This window comes from Acinonyx jubatus, chromosome B3, assembly GCF_027475565.1.
Source record: "Acinonyx jubatus isolate Ajub_Pintada_27869175 chromosome B3, VMU_Ajub_asm_v1.0, whole genome shotgun sequence".
NCBI classification, from domain to species: Eukaryota; Metazoa; Chordata; class Mammalia; order Carnivora; family Felidae; genus Acinonyx; species Acinonyx jubatus.
This window is the reverse complement of record NC_069386.1, coordinates 67562593-67579641: the sequence shown is the minus strand read 5'-3', so window position 1 is coordinate 67579641 and position 17049 is coordinate 67562593. Positions and strand designations below refer to the sequence as shown.

Sequence of the window (17049 nt, the reverse complement as noted above, 5' to 3'; positions counted from 1 at the left end):
GTGGCTCAAACCACAGCTTCATACCCATTGTCCTCGAACTAGTCCCGCTGATATATTTTGAAAAATGATCTGCATCTATACTATAAATTCATTGAGAAGCTAAACAAGCATTAACCTTTTAAGTTAAAGACTGGGAGTTTAGACCTCCCCTTAATGGTATGCCACAACTAGATACATCAACCTGATTTATTACTATTATATCAATAATTATAACACTATTTATCGTATTCCAACTAAAAATCTCAAAACACCTGTATCCGTCAAATCCAGAACCTAAATCCATAATCACACTAGAACAACCTAATCCCTGAGAAAAAAAATGAACGAAAATCTATTCGCCTCTTTCATTACCCCAACAATAATAGGACTGCCTATTGTTATATTAATCATTATATTCCCAAGTATTCTATTTCCATCGCCCAACCGACTGATTAATAACCGCCTAATCTCACTGCAACAATGACTAGTACAACTAACATCAAAGCAAATATTGGCCATTCATAACTACAAAGGACAGACCTGAGCTCTAATACTGATGTCCCTTATCCTATTTATTGGATCAACAAACCTACTAGGCCTATTACCCCACTCATTTACTCCAACCACCCAATTATCAATAAACCTAGGAATAGCTATCCCACTATGAGCCGGTACTGTAATTACCGGGTTTCGCCATAAAACTAAAGCATCCCTAGCTCACTTCTTACCACAAGGAACACCCATTCCCCTAATTCCTATGCTTGTAGTTATCGAAACTATTAGTCTCTTTATTCAACCTATAGCCTTAGCCGTACGACTTACAGCTAACATTACTGCAGGTCACTTACTAATACACCTAATTGGAGGGGCCACTCTAGCCTTAACAAACATTACTGTCCCTGCTGCTTTAATTACTTTCATTATTCTTATTCTACTAACAATCCTTGAATTTGCTGTAGCCCTAATCCAAGCCTATGTCTTCACCCTATTTGGCTCTATTTCTCAGGCAAAGAAAGACCTAGAAAGAGGAGGTCCCTGGTCAAAGGTGACACCAGGATTTGGCACCAGGTATAATGATGGGTTCTAAGCCTATGCTCTTTACCATGAAGCCTCGTGATTCTGGATTTACATATAATGCTACAGTTCGGGAAACTAAACCTTCAACCTAGAAAACCAAGAGAGGTCAGCACAACCTAGGAGGTCTATTCTTAGTATGCTGTGGGCAGGTGACAGTCCCCACAGACACCAGGTACCTTGGCCACCAGAGACGCCTATACCCACCTGTGTGAGCAAGGCCCCTCTGGGCCAGGCTTCACAGTCCTTGGAGATAGGCATATGGGTCAAGTCTGCACCATCTCTGACCCCCTCCAGGGGGTGGTCCCTGGGGCTCTCACTCCAGAGCGGGTGGTCCAGGCCCACTGTGCTCTGTGGTCTCAGTGCTTCTCAGGGCTCCTAATGCTGTCACCCACTCACTCCCACGGAAGTCGACCAAAGCCCCGGCTGCCTGCATGAGAACCGCATGGAGATAATCCCTCTCCCCGAAATCGATGCACAGAGAAATCTCTTGTTTAACACAAAGTGAAACTACTAAAAATCAATCTACCACCTGAAGCCCTTCTGCCAAGATAGCACTATCGAGTCTTTAGTGACCTACTTGTTAACCCCTTTGACCCCTAGCCCCAATTTTCTGACTGTGCTATTGCCAAACACCATTCACAGAGTTGACAACTTAAGTTCTCAACAGTAAAGCTATCAGAGTTACAAGTTCCTCTCACTGCTGCTACACTAAGGTACAGTACCCTTGGCAGCCATCAAGTCTGTGGATGAATGACAGTTTCTAATTACATAAACCTGTCACCTTTGCTTTGACCCCTCCTAAATGATCTATACATGTCTGAAAAAACAAGTATTTTCAAAAAAGGTACTTCAACAGTTTCTAAACACTGTCTCGCATTTTCATTAAGGCTACTTTTTTCCTCTAAACCTACTTTGTTGAAAGTTTTTATCATGAACGGATGTTGCATTTTTGTCAAACGCTTTTTCTGCATGTATTGAGATGTTCGTATGGTTCTTATCCTTTCTCTTACGGATATGATGTATCACATCGATTGATTTGCCAATACTGAACCACTCTTGCATCCCTGGAATAAATCCACGTGATTGCGGTGAATGATTGTTTTCAATGTATTATTGGATTCAGTTTGCTAATATTTTGTTGAGGATTTTCACATCTATGCTCATCAGAGATATTAGCCTATAGTTCTCTTTTTCTTGTAGTGTCTTTATCTGGTTTTGGTATCAGGGTAATGCCTGCCTCATGGAATGAATCTGCAAGTTTTCCTTCCTCTTCAGTTTTTTTTTTAATAGTTGGAGAGTAATAGGTATTAACTCTTCTTTAAATGTTTGGTAGAATTCAGCTGTCAAGCCATCTGGTACTGAACTTGTGTTTGTTGGGAGTTTGATCACCGATTCAATTTTATTGCTACTCAAAGCTACTTTAATCTTTTAAAGGATCATTCTTTTTAAAGTCCCAAGTTGAGGATTTTATCTTGATGGGACACTAGAGAATGAATCGAGATAATTATACAGATATTATATTTGATATATCAGGCTCTTGACAGATCACAGAATCAAACTTATTATGTTCCCTTCCCTTGATATATAAGCTCCAATTTTTCTGCAGATACTATTCCTTCCCCTATTACAATAGTATTCATACACTGTATCAGGCTTAGTTTCTTCACCAAGGAAAGAAAGAGACTGGTTTGTGTTTTTGGCCATGCAAGCATTACTCTTCTGGGTTTCCAAGTCTATAAAAGGGACTGAAGGAGGAAGGTGCCTAAGTGTTCTTTCCTGTGGGATGAGTTATCTATTGGTGAAAGGCAAAAATCTCCCTAGGACTCTAGACTCAGATCATCTGTGATCTCACTGACAACAGTGAGCCCAAACACTGGGGCGAGATCCCTCATACGTGTTCATGTATAGAACTGATGGGTGGAGAGAGAACTGAGGAGTGGGGGTTGGGGACTAGAGATATCCAAAGGCAGAGAAAGCAGCTGCTTCTGAGAGAGATCACAAATGGCAGTCCCAGACCCCATGTGATGCACCGAAGTTTCTGTCTGTCTCAGAGTTTTAAAAACCTGAGTTTGTTGTCAACAAATAGGAAATCAGAAGATTTCATGTCATATTCTGCATTTACAGTGTCTCTTGAATCTCTCTGGTCTCAAGTGCCTTCTCAGCAACAACCATCTGGAGCAGAGTGGCAAGTGTTCCCTGTAGGTGGGTCACCAGTCTTCCATTTTCCTATGGTCCCCACTGCACACCTAGGGTTTCTTACACTGGCCTGTCTCACTCCTGTGTCATCCAGCTGACCATGTGACCTCTGCCCTGGAGGGAGAGGAGCTCAGGGGTTGAGTTGCAGAGCTTGTGATAAAGTCCCACCGCTTTACCAACAAGCAAGTGCAATGGCTCTCAGGGAGGCAGAAGCCAGAGGAAGACCTTGGAGGTGAAAACCGTGACTGTGCCCACTGAGAGATAGAACATGCCACAAAAGGTGCCAGCCACAAAACACAGAAGGGGTTAGAAGGTGCGCCACTCCCCACGCACCTGGCTACTTTCTGACTTTTAACCTGAATGAGTGCAGTCCCCAAAAGGCCCGTGCAGGGCGTTTCAAGTGCATGCACTGCTCTGGACCAGAGTAAGTCCAGCTTTCAGAATTACTCAAGCGGGTCAAGAGCAGACTAGAAGAACACTTCAGATCACATCTGCATCCCTCCAGAGTCCATGGAAAAGTCTTCAGTGCTCCGTGTCTGAGTCCCTGAATGACAACACAGGTGGACAGAGTCTCGCTTTCCCTCATTCAGGCCAGACATCCACAGGGGACAGGCCCCAGTGGGACAGATATGAACTCCTTTGCAAGGCAAGCTGTCCCCAAGATAAATCACTCGGCTAACCAGAGGAGATGCAACAGGCGGGATCCTCCAAGTGAACCACGTCCGTGTTGGGCACCACACAGAGCGGCCAGATAGGATTTCTAGGATCTCTGACAAACGTGGGGCTCCAGCTACAGAGGAAAGACTTAGCAGAACTCCTGCCTGTGTCACTGGCAGCCCATCAGTCACTGAGCCCGGCCTGGATTCTATCACCAGCTCAAATTTTATGCTCCGCCAGTCTTTCTGGGTTTGCCTGTCAGTCAGCAGAGAGCCCAGCCTGACACTCAGAAATGCTCACTGTCGAACTACCTCTGTGCTTTGCATTATGCAGCAGCTGTTGGAGATAAAAGGGCCTTGGATGGGTTCCATTTCGAAGTTTGGTTTTTAAAGAAACTATCACAAACACAGCAGTGCTCCAGGAGCAACATCTGAGAAAGAAGCAAACAAAAATATCGTCTCTGCATTAGAAGTACCTTCCCATTATCCATCCACTGCTGGAGGTAACGGCTTGAGCTAGATCCTCATGTTTGTGACCAACATGAAAAGTCACACCTTGATATGTGCACAGCTATGAGGGTGAACAGTAGTTTCTCACCATCAGAACTTAAAGCCCCCTGCTTTATGCATTTGAGCAAAACTTGTTTTTCCTCCAAAAATTATCTCGATGACACAATCCTTGGAGAACACCTGTTTTCTAGCCCAGGGGTGCTGAAACTCTGGGGAGCTTGGAAAATCCCAATGCCAAAGCTGCACCCCCCACACCATAGCAGTTAAAACAGGACTTCTGAGACCCAGACAACAGTATTTTCTACCATTTCTCATGACTAGCGGGCTACTAGCAGTCTGCCTCTCCCTCCCTTTCAAATTCCAAATTTATTTCCATTAATCTCTCAAAATTGGCTTTCAAAATCAATTTCTCTCCCTCATGTTATTGCCCTACCTGGTTGCTACATTATTTGGAAATTAGCTTGACTTGCAAAAAAACAGAATCAGCCCATCCTTGGTTGGTGGAAGCCCCAGAGATTCAAAGATGAGCTTTTCTATACAGCATCGTTTCAGGATCAAATTAGTTTGCAGCTTCAGCTAAGGATCTCATGCAATGAAGACAAGAATTCGTCCGCTGAAATCACAGTTCGCTTCACAGGGTAACACCCCAAAGAGACACTAAGAAGAAAATGAGCTCAGCAGCCAAAGTGAGGATGGAAAAAAACCAAGGTTTCTCCCAACCCCCACCCTGCACCCCAGGCTTAAAAAAAAACAATCTGTAATGTGGGCCCCCTAAACTGCCTGGGAAGTTGGAAAATAAAATATCAATTGTGTCTCTCTCTGACCACTGGACCCAGATTACTACATGCTCTGACGTGCCCATGTCTCTTTTGAGCTCTCTAGAAAATATCTTAAACAATGTTGAACAACAGTAAAAACTCTGTGTGTGTTGTAATGCCTTTATTGTCCACTGTCTCAGCCCATTGTAGGGTCACCACCGTGCTCACATAAAGGGATGTTTTGCTCTGGGTAGGGGATACTGCCTTGCAGTGTTCAACGTGTGGCCTTCCACATTCCCAATGTGGCAAAGGAGGCTAATAACACTTCAACTGATTTTCCAAAGTCACAGGAAAATGGAGAGGTGACCTGCACCACAGGAAGTAAGACAAAGGCACAAATTTTGGAATTAGTAAGAGTCTGGCTCTGCCAGTTACTAGGAGCTGATCTGTGTGTCTCAGTTTCCTCATCTGAAAAGGGGATTGCAACATCTATCGCTAGGGTTGCTATGTGTAGTAGGAGATACTACACTGAACAACTAACACTGTGTCTAGCACACGTCTAGCACATTTAGCAATGTCTCTTGCTCTGTAGTGGTGTCTTTCCCTGGGATAGATGAGGAAACTATCAAGGAAAAGCCATATGGTGTGCTCTAAGGATCCAAGATAGTGAGCTTGCCTGGTTTGGAATTCAAGCTTATCATCCTGTACCAGTGGCCAACAGAGGCTCGGAGAACAGCCAGACTGGAAATGTGCCACACCTAAAATATGTTATGGAGAATTCCTAATCCTGAGTCCTACCAATCACCTCATGTTAAAGGTCTCATATCATACCTCAACCATAATTGGTTTGAATGGGCTCATTATTAAATTCTCAAAATATGTAACTGCTTCCCTCCCTATGAACAACAAATTTTTCTTCTTTTCTCCTTCTGTTTTTATTATATGGTTCCTTCTTCCCAGAACCAGCTTAAAGAATGGTGCATTTTCACATGTCTTATGCAGGTTCTCATCATGGTTCCTGTCATCTTTAGAACAATGCTGCCACAGGAAGAAAACCATCGCACTGACAGGAAGGTTAGTGGGTATGGAGAAAGTTCACTTGATATTTATGCTAAACTTCTGAAAACAAGCACTGGCTATGATACAATATTCCCGTTTTCTTTCGTTCCAGGAGAGTTTCAGTCCCTTGAGTCAGGTCAGCTATTAGGTTCTACCTGTTAATACCCACCTAGCAGAATCGTTTCCTGAAAACACGTAAGCAACTGCAAAACCACACAGTCCAAGACAAATGCTGCCAGGATCCCCCCTCTTGATGGAGATGGCTCCCTGTGATAGAGGTCAGGTGTTACCAGCCACCCACCCAGGGTCCTTAAAAGAGCCTGTTTTCAGTTTCTGACTGTAGGCAACATTTTCCCCACCACCACCGCTACATGTTGTGCAATTCACTGCTCTTACACAGTCCTGAAACATACTTGGGCAACAACTGCATCTATATATATGGTTTTATTTTTTCCTTCTATTTTCAACATAGGACACAATTATAAATTCTCTTTGCTTCATTTTCATCCAGTTGGGTTTCTGACTATAGCAGATGCTGTCGGCAGCCAGCTCCTATCCCCTCAACATCATCCCAGTGGAGGCTGAGATTTTGCCTAAGAAACTCGCCTCGCCACAGGAGCCTGCTAAGGCCTCATGTGGAAAAGACTAGGAGTATCAGGGAGTTAATGATCCAGGGAGAAGCCTTCCAACAAGACAGAAGGGAAATTAGTGAATAAATATCCAATTCCTCACCTCTCAGAATACCTGAGTCCTGTGCTATGCAGTATCTGAGGCCCTAAGCAGGACAGAGTCCCAGCTGCCCACAGGGCAGCTGTTCATTGTCCCTGGGTTGTCTTCCTGGCCATGTCTGCTAGTTCCCCACCCCCTGCCAACACTCCCTGCGATCACCTTCCCAAGGAACAACTTGTACTCCAACCTCGCCAAGACATGCTCGTGGGTCAATCTAACCTAAGACAATGACACGTGCAATGAGACCAAAAAGGTTCCCCAATGCAATGAGATGAAGGGTCTTCATTCCTTTATTCAACAGAGAGGGTTTTAGTTTTGTTCTGTTTTTTGAGCCTGGCTCTGTCCTAGGTTCTAGAGCTGCAACTGTTAACAAGGCAGACACCATCTTTTTCTCATCAAATTTATAGTCTAACAGAGGAGATGGTCCTCTAACAAGTTAGAATCTAATTGATGGATGCTATCAAGACCACGTGCAGAACACAACCAGAGTGTATAAGGAGACCTATCTACGTCTGTGAGAAGAGTTCCCTTTGGGAAGCAGCTTTCAGCCAAAGGCTAAAGGGTGGGTAGGAGTGAACAAGGTAAAGAGTGCGCGAAATACTGTCCCAGGCAGAGGAAACTGCATTTATAAAAGCCTTGAGGCTTAAAGAAACAGTGCTGCACAGAGATAACAAATGGGACCAGAGTACTGTCAACAAGCTTGGCTCCCTCTTCCAATCCCTTATGAGTCATCCATAATTGTTCCAAGGATCCTAAGAAACTGAAAGGACTACGTAATTTCACCTGGGAGTTAAAAGAAAAACTTGACACACTATTACTTAACTCCTTTAATGGCTAATCAATTCTACCTGTTTGGGCCAGCCCTCAAAAATTTAGTTACATTTAGGGACACCTAAGTGGCTCAGTCGGTTAAGCATCTCTTTGTTTTCAGCTCAGGTCATGATCTTGCTGTTTGTGAGTTCAAGCCCCACATTGGGCTCTGGGATGGCAGCGTGGAGCCTACTTGGGATTCTCTCCCACCCCCCCCCCCACGTGTCCCCTGCTCATGCAGTCCCTGTCTCTCTCAAAATAAGTAAAAGCAACCAATTCTTTTTAAAGTTTAAATTGCATCTAGAACCAGGAAGTTTTACTCCTGCATGGCTCACTTGGTTGAGTGCCCAACTCTTGATTTTGGCTCACATCATTATCCCAGAGTCATGGGATCAAGCCTCACATTGGGCTCCATACTGAACATGGAGCCTGTTTAAGTTTCTCTTTCCCCACCCGCCCCTTGCCCCCTCCCCTGCTCACATCCTCTCTCCCCCTCTGCCCCTCTCCCCCAATCTTGAGAACATGCTGTTTTGCTCTCTAAAATAAAGTTTAAAAACAGGAAATGTTGACATTATTCGAAAGTAAAATTAGTTGGCTAATGAAAAGTACCCTCAGCGGAGGCATACCAGGTCAGAACAGTTGGACTTCTAGTGCTTTGTTAGAAGAGTTCTTTGTTTGAGAACTATTCTTAAATCTTTGATACTGTGGTGGGAAAGAGACATGGGTGGTTAAGGAGGGATGAGAGACAAGGGGAATGATTAACTTATTTTCCTTCTGGTCCCAAAGATCACCACGCACCCATAATGAGAAATTCACTAGAAGGATTCATGGGACTCAGCATATACTTGTACTCTAGTCCAGGATTTATTACAGCCACACAGTAAAAACACACAGTTGGATCATAAAAGGAAAAGACAGAGGCAGAGAAATCAATGCCAAGCTTCCTTGTATCTCTCCCTCTTCTGAGGGGATACACATGAGTGTGATTCTTTCTCGGGCAACTAACAGTGCAATAATATGTGTAACTTCTTCCCAGGGATCCCAATAGAGACTCAGTACCCACGGTGTTTACTGGGGTATGGTCACACAGCACCCTCTGCCTAGCCATGTACTATTCTAGATTCCCAGAAGTAGACAAGCGTTCTGTATAATCACCTTGTTTGTGCAAACAGTCTAGACACCTCAGACCACTCTTACCCCTTAGAGAATGTTAAATGCCAAATTCAAATGCCAGCCCCAGGCCAGGCTTGCAAGTAGGTCCTTCTAAAGAAGGCCAGAGGTCTGCTGTGGTCATTCTTTTCTGAACACCTACCACCCTGGGGGGAATGAGAAGTTGTGAAGATGAATGGACTAAATTTTCTTTTATTTTCACTATCATAAGATCCACAAATAAAGATAAGCAACTTAGTAGAAAGTTTTATATAAATTCTCTTCTACAGAAACTTGGTCCCTTGAATGGTTTGGAGAAGTCAGTGTTATGTAGTTGAGATAGGGGTACCTGGGTGGCTCAATCAGTTAAGCATCTGACTTTGGCTCAGGTCATGATCTCACGGTTCGTGAGTTCGAGCCTCGCATCAGACTCTGTGCTGACAGCTCAGAGCCTGGAGCCTGCTTTGGATTCTGTGTCTCCCTCTCTCTGTGCCCCTCCCCTGCTCACATTCATTCTATTTCTCTCAAAAATAAACATTAAAAAACAAGTAGCTCAGATTAAGGCACCCCCAATTATGCAGACATTGAAGCCAGTCGTGGCCCAGCCAGAAGAACAAGCTCACCAAAAAACTTATTTTGTAAGTTTCAAACAGTACAAATAAGCTATCCTTAGTGACTGTTTTCCTTTGAAAAGCACATTAGATCACCTCTTCGGGCTCTCACAGTGAGACTTTGCTTGGAATAAAAGTACAGATTTCCAGCAATAAAGCCAACTCATCTAGTGACATAAAATCCATTTACCACAAACATAAACTGTGTTTTCAGCGATAACTTACATATCTGAAATGAGAGAAATTGCAAGCTGATCAGCAAACCCTAAATAAATGGCCCTCTTCATTGTAACTCTTTTATAGCCAAAGTGACATTTCTTAATGCCAAGACAGTATATTTATAGGATCCTATTTTCTCATATAATTCACTGTCACATTACATTTTCATAAATATTTCTGAAAGGTAAAACAGCTGCATCTGATAATAACCCATTAATACTAAACTGTATCCTTGAAAGAGCAATGTATAAACATTAAATAAAATTTTACAAAGAGAATCATTCACAATTTCACACAAAATACCTGTTTTGTCTGCATAGTACCTTTAGGCCTCTATGTATATTTTATGAAAATTATAATCCTAGTGTAGATCTATTTTCAGATGTTTAAACATATGTAGGATAGTTTTCATACATGTCTGTTAAAAACTATTCATTTTAAACAATTATATGCATTGGTTAAAATCAAGTAGTCAAGGAGCACCTGGGTGGCTCAGTCGGTTAAGCCTCCAACTTCAGCTTAGGTCAGGATCTCACAGCTCGTGGGTTCGAGCCCCACATCGGGCTCTGAGGACAGCTTGAAGCCTAAAGCCTACTTCAGATTCTGTGTCTCCCTCTCTTTCTGTCCCTCCCCTGCTCACGCTCTTTTTCTCTCTCAAAAAAACAAACATTAAAAATAAACTAAAAGGAAAGGAGGGATTTATAATAAAATGTTACAGCCCCTACCTTATCATATCGCAGCTGTTTTTATTCCCCAGTAGCAGCCATTTTTATTTAAGTGTTCTTGTTTTAAATTTTTCTGATTATCTGCATTTCAGTAAACACATTATTTCTCATTTTAGATATTATCTACTAAGTATTTTAGATTTTTTTCTGTGTCATAAGACACCTGGTCTCTCCATTCATTGTCCACCTGCTACAGGTAATACTTTACTTGCTATCCTCAGAATGAACAGTTCTGGTACCTTTATCCTCCCCTTCCACTTCTCCCCAGCTTCTGATTCTGAACTGCTGTTGTTTATATGTATGCTTCTACGTGTAAGATTGAGACCTTTCACATGAGGTTCTGTAGCCACGACTGTCTTCCATGCTTTGTCTATAATTCTAAAAGCTGAAATCAATAGTTATCTATATAGTGATGACTCCATAAATACTGTTCACTCTTAGAGCTAAATGATACAGCACGATTATATTTCCTTTCTGTAAGGCTTTTTATATTTCTAGTTGTCTTTCGTTTTCTCTCTTGTGATTGTATCACATTCTTATATCGTCTAAGGAATCTAAAGTAGTAATGTATCTGTGGAAACTCATTCCTCTAACTATCCCTACTTGGATACCTTCTTCCTAAAGCACTATTTTCTCCTGCTCCACTAATGACTAATTGCTACCAGTCAGTACAACCTAGCTGTCATCCTGGGACTCTTCATTACATTCTTAGGTTGAAATTATTATTTCCAAGATTCTACCTTTTTTTTTCTTCCTCTCAGAACTTATCTGAAAATATCTGCATTGTACATTTACACTTGCGTGATAGTTTTGCTAACAGAGAAATCTAAATGGAAAATACTTTTCACTTGAAATTTTATTCTATTAAAGTATTACATCCCTTGTTGCTATGATTCTTGTTCCTTTGTGGGTGGCCTGCTTTTATGTTTTGTTTTCTTCCTTAAGAGGCTCATAGAAACTTCTCTTCCAGGTTTTCAAAATTCTCAGAAACAGTGTATTTTCTCTGTAAATCATGTCTTATTCATTTGTGCTGGACATTCAGTGAATCCTTTTCTTCTGGCTCCCCAATTTTAGCAAATTTTCTGAAAATATTTTGATAGTTTTCTCCCCTCTCGTCTCTGCTCTTCCTGATTCTGCTGGATTTATCCTCCAGCATTTATCTTTATATCTCCTATTTTCCATCAATGTATCTCTTTATTTTATAAGAAATCACCTTAACATTATCTTTAACACTTTCAGTATTTTTTTTAGATCAAGTCACGTTAAATGTTGTTTGTTCCTTTTGTTAGATCGTCTTGTTTTATGGATGCATTATCTATTGCCACTTTCCTGAGAATCACTGGGGAAAAAAAAACAAATACCTGCTCTCTCATTCTTTATTTCTGTTTTCTTTTTTTTTTTAATTTTTTTTTTCAACGTTTATTTATTTTTGGGACAGAGAGAGACAGAGCATGAATGCGGGAGGGGCAGAGAGAGATGGAGACACAGAATCGGAAACAGGCTCCAGGCTCTGAGCCATCAGCCCAGAGCCTGACGCGGGGCTCGAACTCACGGACTGCGAGATCGTGACTTGGCTGAAGTCGACGCCTAACCGACTGCGCCACCCAGGCACCCCTATTTCTGTTTTCTATGAGGCCATTTTACCTGTCTATTCATCTTTTTTTCCCCCTCAGATTTTCTTCAAATATCTGGTTATCCTTGCTTACTCATGTAAGAATTAAGCAGTAAGAAGCTTACAGTCACTTCAAATCTTCAGGATGTCTACTACCAACAAACAGAAAATAACAAGTATTGGCAAAAATATGGAGAGATTGAGATGCTCGTGCGCTATCGGTGGGAATGTAAAATGGCACAGCTCCCATGGGAAACAGTATGTGGGGGCGCCTGGGGTGGCTTAGTCAGTTAAGCTTCTGACTCTTGATTTCAGCTTAAGTCATGATCTCAGTTTGTGGGATTGAGTCCCATGCTGGGCTTTGTGCTGACAGCATAGAGTCTGCTTGGGATTCTCTCTCCACGCCCCCCTGCCCCTCCCAGGCTCACTTACTTTCTCTCTCTCAAAATAAACATTAAACAAATTTTTAAATTTAAAAAAAGGTCAAAAGAAAAACAGTATGTGATTCCTCAAAAATTAAACTTATCTTATGATCCAACTATTCCATTTCTGGATATATACCCGAAGAATTGAAAGCAGGGTCTGGAAGAGTTATCTGTACATTCATATTCATAGCATTCACCATGGCCAAAAGGTAGAAGCAATATAAATGTCCATCTATGGATGAATGGATACACAAAACGTGGAATATATACACACAGAATATTATTCAATCTTTAACAAGGAAAATTCTGACACATGCTACAACATGAATGAATCCTGATGCATTACACAAGTGAAATAAGCCAGTTACAAAGACATTCTGTAGGATTCCACTTATATAAGGTAGGGAGTCAAATCCACAGAAACAAAGTAGAACACTGGTTGCTAGAGGCTGAGAGGAGGAAGAAATGAGGATTGTTGTTTAATGGGTATAGCGTTTTAGTTCTACATGATGCAAACTTTCAGGATATGGTTGCACAACTCTGGCAATATACTTAATACTGATCTGTATCTTTTAAAATGGTTAAGATGATTTAAACAAACAACAAAACAAAAACCTGACAGCGAGCTGGAGCAGAAGCACTGGGATCCAGCCCATTATCTTTTAAGTAATTAGCATCTCAGCCCAGGCTAGTAGGATTCCAACTGGACTTGAGTGTACTGGTTCATGACACTTTTATCAGTTTGAGATATGACAAGAGTCAATATTAATATTGTGCATTCACAGAAACCTTTCTCCCCAAGAGGATGGGTTTCCTGCCACCCTACCAGTCGTTCTGTATTTGGAAATGGTTGTAATCACGAGAAAACAGAGGCAGCAAGGAATGAAGGGTCAAAGAGTTGCAGAAACTGATCAGGATTCTTTATTCCTATCTTCTTCTAGGAAGGTATCAAGCAAGCAAGGGGGGTGGTGTAGCAAGGAACAGAATTTCAAGCTATGTGAATAAAATGAAATGCCACCGACTTAGAAAAATTAACATAGAAGGTACAAAGATTCTTCTAAGGATTTCTGTTTTAAATCCATGAATTCTCTGTTGCTGGAGAAATAGGTTTTTTGTTTTACAAAAGCAGACGTTTTTAGAGACAGAAGAGGGCACTGGTGTCACCACATTTCTTGCAAATTGTTGACGTAAAGGCAAGTCATTCCTACCCCCAATCAGTATTACCATAGAAGCTAAGTATTTCTGCTTTGCCATTCAGATTTTAAACTCACACTGAGGTTTGGGTTGGGATATGGGAAGACAGGGAGGCACTTTTTACTTTCAAGGTCTCCTCTCTGAATACGTAAAAGTAGCAGTAGAGGCAGCTACACAACAAGAGGACTTGAATCACACAGCTCATCATTCAGCTACAAATAATCAGCCAAGCTTAAGTATCCTGGCATTTATAGGGATAAAAAAAAGAATATTTCCATTGCCACTGTTGTTAGCAAAGAGAACAGATTTCTTCATCTTCTACAAGGAAAAAAAAATTACCATTGAGCACCTGGCTCTAACTCAATTCTGCCAAGAGGCCCAGAAGTAATCAATAAACACTTATTAACTAATCACGTAGTCTCTCACTTTTGTGAGTAAAATGGCAAGTGTTGTACAAATCCAGAAAATAAACAACCCTTAGCACAGAGGAAAAGGAAGGGAAATAAGGAAATAGCTCAACAACTAGTTTTACATCAGATTTCCCAGAGAACAATGTAGCTTTCTTCTTTCTATGCCTGTGGGTACCATCTAAGTGGGGAGGGGGGAAAAAGGCTAATGTATATAGTCATAGTTTACTATTCCTTCCACAGTTCCCCTTTACCTTTAAATGCTTACTAGAAATCAATCCCAATCAACCTTTAGAAAATCATTAGTCAAAACAAATGCAAAGTAGTTAATTTGTGTCCACAATCACAGGATTCAGAGAATTATTCACATAATTCAGGCAAAACTCATCCTGATGCCCATGGCCTGCATTATTTGGTACACTAATGGGCCTTTCCCTCACTCTACCCTTTTCAAGTGCCTAGAGAGGCAGATGACTGAGACTGGTGGGCTCTCTGAAGGTTTAAAAAAAAAAAAAAAAGTACCAACAGCCAAGCCATCATTCTTCAGTCCAGGTCTAAAAACTGTATCCCACGCATGCACAATGGAAGACTGTCAAGCAAGACCATGATTTAAGACATAGGAGACACAACTTACTTCTGCATCAACAGGGGCACAGTGAAAAAGTTGCTTTGGTTTTTCTGATTTGGGGCCACACAACTAGAGGCTTAGGTAGATGTGCACAGTTTGGAAGGCAAGACTTAGACACAGTAGATTCCATGAAAATGCTTCCTGTTAACCCATGGTATCAGGTGTGAAATCTAGAGGGCAATCTTTGGAAAACACCAACAGGGACCATCAGTCCTCTTAGTCAAATAATACTAGTTAGGATATGTGACATATCCCAAAACTGTGACAGCTCTCAAAACTGCATCCATTTGGCGGCAGGGGAGGGGGGCTCATCTTCCTATGTTCCCTCTCCAGCGACAGCAGGTAGCCAGTTCCCTTAATATGAACCTGGCGGCCACTCTACACTCATCTCTTCTCTTCTGTGCATGTCCTAGAGTTTCAGACGTGCTCATATATTCTCCTTTTCCATCCTACCTGATCTTGACCCCGCGGCTGCATCCCCATCCCCTGGGATTCCTGCAAGATCTTCCAACCACTGCTGGTCCTCCTGCCTCCATCGGGTACTTCTTGCATCTCCTTTCCCCACTATTGTCCTGACATCTTTTCATTATGTGATCACATCACCTCCTTACTGAAAATCTTTTGGACGTGGCAAGTGCTTCTAGGTTCTAGGTTCAAAAATCCACTCATGTTTGGGGCGCCTGGGTGGCTCAGTTGAGCAACCAACTTCACCACAAGTCATGATCTCACGGTTTGGGACTTTGAGCCCCACATCGGGCTCTGTGCTGACAGCTCAGAGCCAGTAGCCTGCTTCTGATTCTGTGTCTCCCTCTCTCTCTGCCCCTCACCCACTCATGCTGTCTCTATCTCAGAAATAAACATTTAAAAAAATTTTTTTAAATCTGCTCGTTATAACTAATTTTTTTAAGTCAAGGTAATACCGATGCAAGTTTAAATGTTTACGTATTACCAAAGGATATACAATAAGGAGTCAGTTTTTCACTCTTTCTAGATCCTGAGTTCCTACTATTAAAAGTTTATGCATCACAAAATTTTTCTATGTATGTGCACACATAATACACACATATAATTTTACTGTTTTTACTTATGTTGAAGATTATATCCTATAAACACATATAGACCTATATTCATTTGCATGGTATTCCACTGAGCATATCAACTATGATTTACTTAATTAGCACCTTTCTGTGGAGATTTATGTTGAATTTTTGTCTTTTACTCTCAAAATTGCCATGAATGCAAAATCAAGTCGAAATACTTGGGAGACAAGTTCTTTAGGAACTGGCTGCTGCCTACATATTTTGTTTCATTTGCTCCACTTCCCCATATGTAGTCTTCCTTCTGGCCACACCAAGCTACTTGCAGTTTCCAAAAACACGGTCCTGCTAGGTTACATCTTCCGGTCATGTCCTCTCTGCCCTTCTTCGTCTGGCCAACTCCAACTCCTCTTTTAAAGGTACTCAAATTTTATTCTGATTCTGATGCTCCTCCTTCCCCCTTCTGAACTCATTTGATTCCTGTGCTACGTTGTGTTCCATGCATTCTGGAAATCATCGTGATACCTGTCCCAGCACTCAAGACATGAGACAGATGAAGGAAGACCTGTAACAAAGCAAAATAATAGAGACTTGGAAAGAAAATGGAATGAGGCCTCTAAGAGCCTGAAGGAAAGTCATGGAGTAGGACCCTCCATGGCAGTGCCACGCTCGCCACCAACGAACAGAGCTCCTGTGAGACAGAGAGTACGGAGGTGGGCAAGCAGGAGTGTGCTCATGGGAGACAAACGTCAACACACAGCAGCCTGGATTAAGTGATCCATGAGTTCTACAGGTACCACAGGAGGCCAACTGACAAACAGAAGCTGAGGTCTGGGGCTCTCAATGATATTGAGGAGTGACAGAACTGCCCTGAGCCTTGAAGGAGAAATTACACTGAGAGGAACCATCAGGGTAGAAAAAGTGCTATGAGCAAACATCTGGAGGTCAATCAAGCTAGGGTAGCTGAGGTCTGCAGAGGAGAGCAGGGAGGTGGAAAGAGGGCTGGACCAAGGTTTTGGCGACTGGTGGTCTAAGCCTGGCTCCTTCATAAATTAATTCAATCAATATTTATTGAATCTCTGGCTGTTCTGGGCACTGGTGACAAAGTAGTAAGCAGAGTAAAAATTTCTGACCTCCTGGAGCTTCTATTCCCAGGGTTCTAGTGACAACTGCCAGTCTAACACAGAGCAAATCACATCACTCCTATACATCTGCCTCCTAGATCTGTACCACATGGGCCTTGGACATTTTTCTGATCACTTGTCTCT

General features: G+C 42.0%; 1 protein-coding gene across 1 annotated transcript in view; it reads right to left on the bottom strand.

Moving 5' to 3' along the window:
• The window catches only part of RYR3 (ryanodine receptor 3), a 525783-nt gene that overhangs the window by 434021 nt on the left and 74713 nt on the right, over positions 1-17049 (bottom strand). The gene's annotated exons all lie outside the window — the stretch shown is intronic.